Genomic DNA, 12,390 nt, shown 5'->3' with positions numbered 1-12,390 from the left:
GGGCCCGGAATTAGGAAGGCCTTAGTTCAAATCTACCCTCAGACACTAGGTTTGCGAACTTGGTCAAGTATCTTAACTTCTATTTCCTCAATGGCACCTATCTCACAGAGCTGCTATGAGGATCATATGAGATATTTGTAAAACACTAAGTATAGTGCCTGGCATACATTAGGTGCCTAATAAATTCTTGTTCCTTTCCCCTTCCTTTTCCTTTAAAAAATAACACTGCAAGGTAAATTATACAATGTGATAATCTCCATTCTAACGTGGTAGAGAGACTTCAAGAAAGGCAGCTAGGTGGTGCAGTAGATAGAGCACTGAGTCAAAGTCAATGATAACTCAGTTCAAATCTGGCCTTAGACACTTACTAGCTTTGTGACCCTAGACAAGTCATTTAATCTCTGTTTGCTTCTGTTTACTCGTCTGTAAAATGAGCATAATAATAGCACCTACCTCTCGGGGTTCTTGTGAGGATCAAATCAAATACAAATGATCTTTGTAAAGTGCTTAGCACAGTGTCTGGTACATATTACGCATTATATAAATATTAATTAGCAGTAGCAGCAATAAGTAATGACTCTTGCCCAAGCTCACAAAAATAGGAAGAAATCATAAAACCTGGCCTTGAATGTGGGTCCTCTAACTCCAGGAGGTGTTGGATTTTGTTTTGTCTTTTTCATTTTTGGTTTAGTGTAAGGGTTTTTTTTTTCATTGTTACTCCACTTAAGATGCAGAGAAATAGAATGGCAGAGAAATTCAGCACAAGCCTTGCTAGTGGAACTCCCCTCAAGAAGGAAAGCATGGTGGCAGGAGCACATATGTAGAAGAATATGTGTTCTTGGGTAGATCCCTGAACTTGAAGATCAACCTGGTAACATCTGAAGATGAAACAGAAGCTTGCAATCAACTTGGGGTGCGGGGAAGAGGAGAGAACCCTGATTCAGTCTAACTTCACTTTACAGATGAGGAAACTGAGCTCAGAGGCTAAACAATTTGCCCAAGTAAGTGGCATACCCAAGACTTGAACCAAGACTCTCAAAGGCACTGACCATTCCACTCTATCATCCTGCCTCACCACTTGGAGAAAGTTTCAGGAATTCTTTTCTAGGCCTTTGGAACCCAGACATCTGATGTACAAAATCAATACTAACTTGCAAAGATTAGGATTTATTCCTTTCTACTCTAATTTTCAATTTAAAGGATATGTGAAATTTACAAGGAAATGCATTAAAATGTATTATCTCAAAACTTTACCATTCAGGAGGGATTTCTATACATGTACTATATTCAGTAAAAAAAGATGAAAACTTTTTTTCCTTTACCAGCCTCTCAAAATCTAATTCCAATTTATCAAAATCTAAGGAGGAAAAAGTGATTATTCAGTTCACCTTTTCTAACTTAGTTGGATTAAAAATGAACATTATAGACTGGAAACTGAATGATGAAAGAGATCTTTAATCAAATACTATTAAGTGCCTGTTGTGAATAGAAGACTGTGCTAGGCTCTAGGGTAGAAACCAAATACTCTCAGAAAGGCTTACAGTTTTAGGGAGAAAGAAGGGGGAAAGGGAGAGAAATAGGAATAGGGGAGAGGATGGAGGAGAGAAAAGGAGAAGGATTTTGGAAATTACACTCTGGGAAAGTATATGAAATTAAAATTCAGAATAATCACCTGAAATTTTCAGCCAATAACTGAATGCTACTGTGTAAGATATTAGTGCTTGGTGGTCAGATTATTATTCCAACTATCTTATCAACACACCCAAGCTTGTTATTGTTCAGTTGTGTCCAACTTTTCATGACCCCATGGACCATAGCATCCATGGGGTTTTCTTCACAAAGATATCAGAGTGGTTTGCCATTTTCTTCTCCAGTGGATTACGGCAGAGATTAAGTGACTTTCCCAGGTTAAGTGACTAGTATGTATCTGAGGCAGGATTTAAACTTACAAAGATGAGTCTTCCTGACTCCAAGCCCAGCAAGCTATTTACTGAGCCATCTTGCAGCCCTTATATCTAAGCTTGCTCACCAAATGATTTGCATTTGGAATTTACTAATCCATCAAAAGGGCAATGAGGGTGGTGAAGTAGATTACAGCGCTGGGCCTGGATTCAGGAAGACTGATTTTCCTGAGTTCAAATCTGGATTCAGATACTTACTAGCTGTATAACCCTATGCAAGTCACTTAACCCTGTTTGCCTCAGTTTCCTCATGTGTAAAATGAGCTAACAAAGGAAATGGAAAATCACTGAAGTATCTCTACAAAGAAAACCCCAAATGTGGTCATAAAGAGTAGGACAGGATTGAAAAACAACTGAACACCACAATACATAAAAATAATATAATCTAAAAAGGAAGAAAAATAATACATTATGCTTATTATATGGGCTTTGTCTTTCCTTCTCTAAGTAAAGTATATAAAATTAACACATAGAAAATGTTAGCAGTATGTTACCACTTGGTTGTCAGAATTCTGAATTATAGAGACAATACAGAAATGTAATTTCATTGGAATTTATACATGGAATCAATATGAAGGAATAAAGATTCCATGCACCATTCTATTTTTAATTTATTTTTTTCTAGGTAAAAATAGCAAGAAAACAATATGACTTATGAAAAATAACCAATCATGTAAATAAAAATAAGACATCAGATTTCTATTATATTGGCAGTAGAAACCAATGCAAAATAAGTACAATAACATGCAGCTAATCTAATACTAATATCTGACCATTATGAGTTACAACTAAGGCACAGAATTATGACTTTAAAGTAGTTAATAAGGAATTACTGAGAAATATATATGTATTGTACACACATATACATATACTTATATATCTAGAATTCCTTGAAAGCAGGAACTGTTTCATTTTTTCCTCTATCTCCCAGGCACCTAGGATAGTACATAGCACATAGTAGGTGCTTAACTTGTTTATATACTCCATTATAAATTAATAAGACATGTCATTCAAAATTCTTAATGTTAGTAATTTATAGCAGTTAGCAAGAATCCTAATTGGAGAGAATTCCTTTGGAAGTAGGCTACCTTTTACAAAGAACTCCTGTACCATCTAACAACAAACTGGAAGGGTTAATATGAATTGCAGTGTTCCAGGCTTACTATTAGAAAGTAATGAAAGTCCTGGGGGAAAAAAGCTTCAAGATCTGCCACTTTTTTAAACCAGCTCCGCAAAAAGGGAGTAGGCCAGATTACACCATCTAATTTTCCAATCTGTACTTGCATAATGGTCCTTTCAGTTAGTTTAGACAGTGATGTCTACCACCAAGGTTATATTTTGGGCAATGCTACCATGACAACAATGAGGGAAGGAGTTCCTATGCTTTCACAGAGTCTACAGGTTTTACTAACTAACAAATCAGTTTTCATGGAAAAGAGTTTAGTACTACATTTCTATATAAAATATTTGATTTAAAGGACAAAACAATGATCATTGTAACAATGACAATATAACATTTCCGAATCAATGGTTAATAAATTGCCAAAAGCAGCTTTAAAAAAAGATCTTTTATAGTGTGAAGAGAAGCAAACAATTCATAAAGCATTCTATTAGTTACTACTTAAAGAAAAAGGAAAAAAACAAGGAAATAATGTATGTGCAACACACTGTTGATCACTGAAAACTACACTGGTTTATCTTCAATTCAGTCTAATCAAACTGAAGTCCTTTTAATACCACAAAAAAAAAAACCTCTCCAAATACTAAAACAGAAAAATAAAGCGCAACCTTTTCCAGAGAGCCTCAAAAAAGTTGTAATGCTAGACTGTCTGGTATTCTGAAAGGTGCCCAACCGTCTGCAAATTCCCACTGGACAAACAAAGGCACACAATACAATTTATCCAATCCTTAAAACATGAGGGGTGTTAGACACATCACACTACTGACCCATACAGCACATCTGTTCCACCAGCTTTGCATTCCACTCTTGTTCATTTTTAATTAGCTGCCCCATCATTCTCCGGGAAAGTTGGCTGACAGGTTGTCCTTCACTCCTGACATCTAAACTTAAGGTGTTACTATACAAACACAGTTACTTTCTCTGCAGAAATAAAGCACTGAGCGGACACTCCTCCTGGCAGGCCAAGGAGAAAGAGGTAACTCCCCCTTTTAAATAAACATGAGGCTTGGCTGAGTCTCCTCTGCTTCCACAGCAAGCAGAGGTATGACTTACAATTTTAAAGAATCTGACTAAACCACATTTCTCCTTGTAATCTTAAATGCAAGCATGTAAATGAGAATGCTTTCATTAAAAAAAGTTTTATGCTATTCAGAAACTCCCAGTATATGTATAGATAGAGCCCTTCCTTACTAAGAGATTAGAACTACAAAACAAGTTACATTCCACTGTGTAACTAGTTCTTCTTTTTTTTCCTCTCTTCTAACACCCCCAGGCAAAATTTCTCTGGAATAAAATACTCAGGATCCACCCAACTGGTTTAAGCCAATCCTGGTGAGTCTGAAATCAATGAAAGTGAAGTGAAAGAGATTATTCTGCAGGTAGGACACATCTCGTTCACATCTAACAATCAATACGCAGCAACTGAACTTGCTTCCTATGCACCTGAAGAGGTGGAAAGGAAAGCAGTGATTGGGAGTCCCTGGCTGGTTTCCCATTCTCTTCCACAAACCTGGCAGGAGGGAAAGGAGGAGAGGGCTGAAAGACTAATGGCTTTGATCACTCAATTCACCAAAGGGGTATAACTTTCACTTTTGTGGAAGCATTTTCTCTTAGGGAAGTACACAGATAGAAACCTCTTATATAAATGTATGAAGTTAACAAGTTACTTAGGTCAAGGATACATGCTCCTTTATCTCTCTTACCCTTACCAATAGAGCCACCATCTCCAAATGTGGATGCCAAGAAGTGTCACTAACTTCCAGAGCTATATGGCACAGCAGACTGGGTGCTGGTACTAGAGTCTTGAAGATCTAAGTACAAATCCAGCCACAGGCACTTAACTCTGCAACTGTGGGCACGTCATTTGACCTTTGTTGGCCTCAGTTTCCTCAACTGTAAAGTGGGGGTAAATAACAGCACCTACCTCCCAGGGTTGTGGTGAGGATCAAATGAGATAGTTGGAAAGTTCTTAATACAGTGTTGTGCACATTGCAGGCATTACACAATGCCTATTTGTTAATTTTTATTAGACATGATAAAAAGCACTATACTTGAAGAGAACATGAATTTAATTTATGCTCTGCTACTTATTACCTCTATTAATTTGGACAAGTCACTTAACTCCTTTTGGTTCCAGTTTATCTATAAAATAAGACTCGGAGACAGGGATTTATATTCTGTCACTTACAATTTGTGTAACCTCGATCAAGTAACTTCTTTTCTCTGAAACTCAGTTTCTTCATCTGTACATGAAGGTCTTAGACTCAATAAATAATCTCTAAGGTCATTTCCAGCTCTAAATCCTATTCATTTGTAATGTACTTTTCCACAGAACCAAATAGTTAGACTAACTGAAATGCCAATAGTTGCAATAGTGTTATTAGTATCATACTTCATTAAATATTTTAAGTAACTGTTGTTTCTTAAGTGCCTGCTTTGTGTGGACTGGCCTAATCACTATTGATAACATTGATTCCAAGGTAAATGTGCCATTAGTTGCAAACAAAATCACTTATCTATACCTTTGTACCTATTTATCAGCTTTGGTCTTTCCCTTACCCCTCTTCATGCACAAGGCTTTCCCTGAATCCCTACCTGCTGGAGCTGGTCTCCTCAGATTACCTTGTATTTTGCATATGTTTTGTATACACAGTTTTCCCCAGTGGAATGTAAGCTCCTTCGGGGAGAGCTTTTGTGTCTGTGCACTCCCAGTGCCTGGCACCTGGAACTTAATGAATGCTCGTCTGCATAGGAAGCTAAGAAACTAAACCAAATATAAGTGGATGTGCCCTAACAGCAATGACCTCAAATAAACGAAAAATGCTATGGAAATTTTTTGGGGGGCAATGTAACCCACATGTTTAAAATCATATATCTTTTAGGATATGAAAATATAAAAACTTTTTGCCAAAATCCCAACATCCAAGCACGGGATAGATGCACAAATGCAGATATCTTAGAAAGAAATAAGTTCTCCTCAAAATGATACTGTTACTGTAACTAAAGCTTTGATGCTCTGCACCTAGGAGTACCAAAAGAGATGGAGAAGTAATAGAATAGACAATTTCATGGAAGAGAAGTCAAGTGATAGCTGTTCCTTTGCTTCATAACAACCATCTGTGGTAGGGCAAACATTCTCATGCAAACTCTTTGTCCCACATTCTCCCACACTCCAAAGCTAGTCAGCAAAAGAAGACAAACAAATAGGCTTGCCTAAGGACAACAGGTGTGGCTGAGGCGGCTGGGTGAAAGGCAACAACACAAGAGAAAACAGTTTCCATTTATTTTCAAGGAGCAGGGAAGTAGCAAAAAGAAATCATTCTAAGGGGTAGAATGATAGAACTCAAAGGCACAGTAATGTTCCACCAGTGGCCACAAACTACCATGCAGTCTACATTGACAAATCATTTTTACATTTATCATTAATACCATGGACCTTATTGGATTATACTGAAGAGTGCTAAATGTTTTTCCTTTGCATTCAGAAATAACCATACTGGATCACAGATTTTAAACTGGAAAAGACCTTTAGAGGCATTCAAGTCCAAACACCCTCATTTTACAGATGAAGTAACTAAAGTACAAAGATATTACATGACTTGTTCGAATTGAAAGGGTGTCATAGCTGGTTGTCCTACCTCAAAACCCAGCACTGTTTCCTCTGTACCCTGCTGCCAGATAAAGGGGGTCTTTTTTTAAATCTTTAAATTATTCATCTACATCCAAAGTAAATTTGTTATATCTCCTCCAGGTTTATTCAGTGAATCCTATGAATCAAATCAAAACAGTTCAATTATTTATTGCTATGTCTTATCTGCCAGATACTACAATAGCCTTCAAAGACACTTGGTTTTTCTTGATACCAGAAATACAGACTCCAGTTATCAAAGAAATGAGTTCTTTTCTTCAGGCTAAGTATGACAAAGTGTAATTTCAGATCACCATCAGCCTAAGGTAAAGGAAAGATATCCTACCAAAGAGGAGACACGCCCATTTACTTTTGGAGACAGAAGGAAGCTCTATTACAGATCTCTATCCGAAGCAGCCACCCTCCCCCCCATTCAATAAGATTTCACGATGCTGAGCTACTCAATAGAAATGCAATGTTCCTAAAACAGGAATCCTCATAACATTTCTGAGCATTCACATGTGAAAAATGTCGTCTGACAACAATTAGGTACAATTTAATTCATTACTTCAAATAAAATTAATTTTCCATTCAAAGACTAATTAAAAGCTTAGTCACCTGAAGATTTAAAAAAAAAATCAGTTCTATGGAATGTAATGAGATGACTTAACAATAAACACTATTCTTTCTCTAGGTTGGACTTTGGCATTGGCAGGTTCTCCCTGGCACCAGCAGGTTCTCCTAACATTTGATGCTGCAAAGAAATAGTTTATGACCTATATTGAGAAAGGCAGTTATTAACTTTCAGGGCTCAGATTTTATATCCCTTCAATACAAAATTTCCACTTGATTAAGTAAAAGAGTGGAAAGGGTAGACTTGGAGTCATAGGTCCTGAATTCCAATTCTGATTGAGTCATTTACTACCTATATAACCCTGGGCTAATTATTGCCTCTCTGGGTCTTACAATTTCCTCTTCCTTAAAATGGTAGCACCTACTTTACAGGTTGTTGTGAGGACCTAATGAGATAATTTATGTAAAGTACTTTGCAAATCTTAAAATTTTATGAATTTTATGTTTTTTGTCACTGTTATAATTATTTGTAAAATGAGGAAGTTTGGATTAGGGGATCTCTAAAGTCCCTTCCACTTCTAAACCTCTGATCATTTAGAAGAAGAGTTCTTAACCTGAGGTCCAAAGTAAATTTCAGAGTTTGAGAACTTGGATTTTAAAAAAAAAATCTATGTTGATATAATCAATTTCCTTTCTTTTTTATTTCATGTATTTAAAAACATTCTGAGAAGGGGTCTATAGGTTTCATCCCATTGTCAAAAGAATCCATGATACAGAAAGGTTTAAAATGCCTGTATTTCAGCAAAACAGACTAGACTGGTCTCTTATAATAGCTTCACCTGCTGATGTATGCCCTTTGTTGGTGCAAACTGTTTATGGAAGCTTTTTTTTAATAAGAATTGCCATTTCTTCTGATACCTTCTTTCATTTAAGAGCTTTGTTAAATGTATAACAGAAAATAGGTTTGTTTTGCTTCTACACTTTATTGTTGTTGTTCAGTCATTTTCAGTTACATCCAACTCTGCTTGACCCCATTTTGGGGTTTTCTTGGCAAAGATACAATAGTAGTTTATCATTTCCTTCTCCAGCTCATTTTACAGATGAGGAAACTGAGGCAAACAAGTTTAAATGACTTGCCCGGGGTCACTAGTAAGTGCCTGAGGCTGGATTTGAACTCAGGTCTTCCTGACTCTAGGGCTAGTGCTCTATCCACTGCACCACCTAATTGCTTCTACGCTACAGATTCATAATTTGTAACACAGCAAAGTAACCCATATCATCCCTCAAATTAAGGAAGTGTGAAAAAGGCAAAAGACTTTTGTGTTTGGAAAATGCGTTTGGAAACACACTTTCTCTTCGTAAAAAAATTTTTATATTTTTAAACAATACTAGAATCATAGAGCTGTACTTTAGTAAACATCCATTCCAATCCCCTCATATTACAGATGAGGAAACTGGATGCAGAAAAGTGCAGTGGTTTCCCCAGGGTTACATAGTAACTTTGTGTTTTCTAATCCCTTTAGATATTGAATCCATTTGTTGGGAGTGCAATATGGGTAAGGCTCTCATATGGGTGGTGATAGGGACTGGGGGTCACATCATGAGTATAGGGCCACAGGGTATATTGGCAACTGTGAGTGGTCTACTAACTGATGTAATTACCCACATTAAAAAAAATGTTTTAATGAAGACTTTGTGTTAAAGGTAAAATAGTTAAGAAACTAATCCAGTCTGAATAGTTGATTAAGTCCTTAGAGATACCCACCCTTTTATCCCTGGTGCTGACTCATTATTTGACTAGCCTGGTTTTATTATAGGAATGGAAATTTGTTCTGAAAATGAATCATATCTATGATTTCCACTCACTTGAAAAGGTGGGGCCTCTCAAATAGGAAAAATAATGTTAAACAGAAGTAGAACACATTTCTTTTAAGAGAAGTTGATGAGGATATTATTTCACCCCAACTTAATGAATTATGTTTAAAGTGTGCCTTTCAACCCAAATGTAATTGCTTATAAGTCCCATAGAAAATTCACAGTATCAGCCTAAACCTTTTCAGAAAAGGTCTTATAATCATGATGAGCTGAGTCCTAAGTAAGCCTAAGCATACCGGTGACACTTAGTCATTCTGTAAGGTAGGGAATGTAGCAAGGCACTAGGTGAAGGGAAGGACTCTTAACTTCTTATCCCAACTCTTTGTGTTGAATTGCATTAACTTCTCTGTGCCTAGTGTTAGTCTTAAAGAGGGAGATTTTTCCAATGTACTTCCATTTACAGTAGAACACATTTCCTCTCCTCTCCTCTCTTTTTTTCCGCTCCTCCCTCTTTTTCCTTCCTATCTCAGATAAGTAGGATGGCAAAGTATGGGAAGGCACTGAATTTGTATTTCATGAGTATAGGGAGCTCCTAATGAGGACATTCTTTTCGATATATATTAGCATGTTTTCTGCATCTTATTAAGTTGGCTGGGGTATTGAGAAGTTGTGACTTGCTTGGAGTTTTTGTTATTGAGCCATTTCAGTCCTGTCCAACTTTTCAAAATCCCATCTGTTTGGGATTCGTTTTTCGGTTTGTTTGTTTTTTCTTTGCAAAAATACTAGCATGTTTGCCATTTCCTTCTCCAGCTCATTTTACAGATGAGGAAACTGAGGCAAATAGGGTTGAGTGATTTACCTAGGATCACACAGCTAGTAAGTGTCTGAGACCAGATTCGAACTCATGAAGGTGAGTCTTCCTGGCTCCAAGCCTGACTGAAACTAAACTAAATTAGAAATTTACTGTCAGAAACAACCCCTTTCCTTTTTCATTGAGTCCTGGTGGTGAGATGCAAAACCTCAGAGAGATACTTTTAGCCATGAATTGAGCTGACAGGATCCTGCAGTTTCTTGTTTTGACTTGACAGGCCCAGGATATGTCCCCCAGCTCATTTGTTCTACTTTTCTACTGTAGGAGCAGAGAACTCTCAGTGGAGAAATACAAAGGATAGAACCAACTCCCTCATGTCTAAATCCCAAGGTAAGAAACAGCAACTCACACAAATGGAAATGAGGGGAAAGGAATCCAACACCTCTGTGACTGTAGGTGAGCCCTGACTTCTTAGTGTGTTCTCAGTGTGCCACCTGTGAAATTAACCTCGCTTTTAAAAATTGACCAGTTTAACACAAATCTTCAGTGTCAGCAAATGTCTTGATGCTAACTTGTATGCACTAATTTCTATCACCACGTACCCTAAGTGGAAATGACTGGGAGGAAGCAGCTCTGGGCTACTACCATACCTGCATATTGTGGCTACGCCTGCTTCCCCTGGCTTACTAATATTTCCCGACCTAAGGCAGAGAAATGTCATAGAAATTTATGAGACTTCTTGACTTTCCTGAAAAGGCTTATGCTCTCATATTCACAGCAATTCCTCAACCCAACCAATTCCCTTTCTAGATGACAAGTAACTGTGTATGTTAATTAAGCATTTACCATGATTCATCACTGAAAAGACGATCCAACTTTCATTTTACATCATTCTACAGCCCATGAAACAAAGCTAGGGGGCAGTTAGGTGACACTGTGGATAGAGCAAAAAATTGTGCCTGGTGTCAGGAAGACCTCAGTTCAAATCCAGATTCAGACACTTAATAGCTGTGTGACCCCGGTAAAGTCATTTAATCTGTTTGCCTCAGTTTCCTCATCTATAAAATGGGGATAATAACACCTACCTCCTGGGGTTGTTGTGAGGATCAAATGAGATAATAATTGTGAACTGCTTAGCACAATGCCTAGCACACAGTTGTTACTGTTGTTGTTTGTCCTCTGTTCTGGAAGAGGACCAGGATATCAGGAAGGTGATGCTATGACTTGCAAGTTAATTGGATTTAAGTAAGGAAGGGCTGCGTAAAGTCACCAGCCTCATTTTCTCTTCTGGAGCCATTTGGGTCCAGTGACAAGATATAGATGAGGACAACTGGAGATGGCTCCTGCCTGGCACATGGTAAGCAAAATACAAATGATAGTTATTATCATATGAGGGCAGAAGGTGGCACAGTAGAGTGCCACGCCTGGAATCAGGAAGATTCTTCCTGAGTTCAAATCCAGCCTCAGACACTTAATAGCTGTGTACCCCTGAGCAAGTCACTTAACCCTATTTGCCTCAATTTCCTCATCTATAAAATGAGCTAGAGAAGGAAATGACAAACCACTCCAGTATCTTTGCCAAGAAAACCTCAAAAGGGGTCACCAAGAGTTGGACATGACTGAAAATGACTCCTTTACGATTACATTTTTGTGGGATACTGATAATCATGCTTTCATCATTTTGAGCATATATCATATCCTGCTCAAAGTAAACCTTACTTTTCCCCAAACATGACTTGTACTTTCCTGCCTCTATGCTTTTTTCTCACAAAAATCCCTTTTTTTAGTGTGGGGTTTTTTATTCCCTTGTCTGTTCTCTGAAATCCTATCTCACTTTTAAGGACTGGCTCAAATGGTACTTCTTCAATGATCAACTGCTTACTGCCTCTATACATGCTAAATTGCCTTGTATCTTTTTTTTTTATAGGCATACGTGTTATATGTATCACCTCCTCCAACAGTATGTAAGCTCCTTAAAGTTATGGACTGTTTTATTTTTGTCTTTGTGTCCCCAGTACCTGAGAGGGCCTAGAGTACAGGCTGTCCCAAAAGTCTTAGTGTGGTTTTAATCTGTTGAAGCTTTGGTAGCTTAAAACTGCACTAAGTCATTTGGGATAGTCTGTGAATTAGGGATAGGAAACTTCCTGATGAGGAAATTCCTTACCAAAGCAGGTTAACATTTCTGCAATTTATATTCTCAAAGAGTAGTCTAGTGCATAGAAAAGTTAAGTAACTTGTTACATGGCCAGTATTCAGCAAGGTAGGATTAAAATCCAGGTCTTAGTGGCTCTAAGACCAACTCCCTATTGAGTACTCTCTGCTGCCTCTTGGCATGCATTCAGTGCTTAATAAATGCTCACTGACTTATTGATTCACAATTCATCTTAATTAGAAGTGCTCTCTGCCTCTTCTGAACTCCAAT

At 37.5% G+C, this 12,390-nt stretch overlaps 1 protein-coding gene and 1 long non-coding RNA gene across 3 annotated transcripts in view; one reads left to right on the top strand and one right to left on the bottom strand.

The window, feature by feature from the left end:
- Nucleotides 1-12,390, bottom strand: part of DST (dystonin) — a 423,773-nt gene that overhangs the window by 320,826 nt on the left and 90,557 nt on the right.
- LOC144457579 (uncharacterized) overlaps nucleotides 1-12,390 on the top strand; it is a 107,248-nt gene that overhangs the window by 84,715 nt on the left and 10,143 nt on the right. Inside the window, exons 2-3 of one of the 2 annotated variants that reach the window (XR_013487003.1) lie at nucleotides 4,415-4,473; nucleotides 10,293-10,358. This is a non-coding gene — a long non-coding RNA (uncharacterized LOC144457579). The remainder of the gene's footprint in view (nucleotides 1-4,414; nucleotides 4,474-10,292; nucleotides 10,359-12,390) is intronic. The other variant, XR_013487004.1, reaches the window with a different exon arrangement.

The sequence above is a fragment of the Phascolarctos cinereus genome, unplaced genomic scaffold, assembly GCF_003287225.1.
Source record: "Phascolarctos cinereus isolate Bilbo 61053 unplaced genomic scaffold, phaCin_HiC Scaffold_5;HRSCAF=322, whole genome shotgun sequence".
In the NCBI taxonomy this organism is placed as follows: domain Eukaryota; kingdom Metazoa; phylum Chordata; class Mammalia; order Diprotodontia; family Phascolarctidae; genus Phascolarctos; species Phascolarctos cinereus.
Note: the sequence above shows the minus strand (reverse complement) of the source record. Positions and strands in the feature narration are given on the sequence as shown.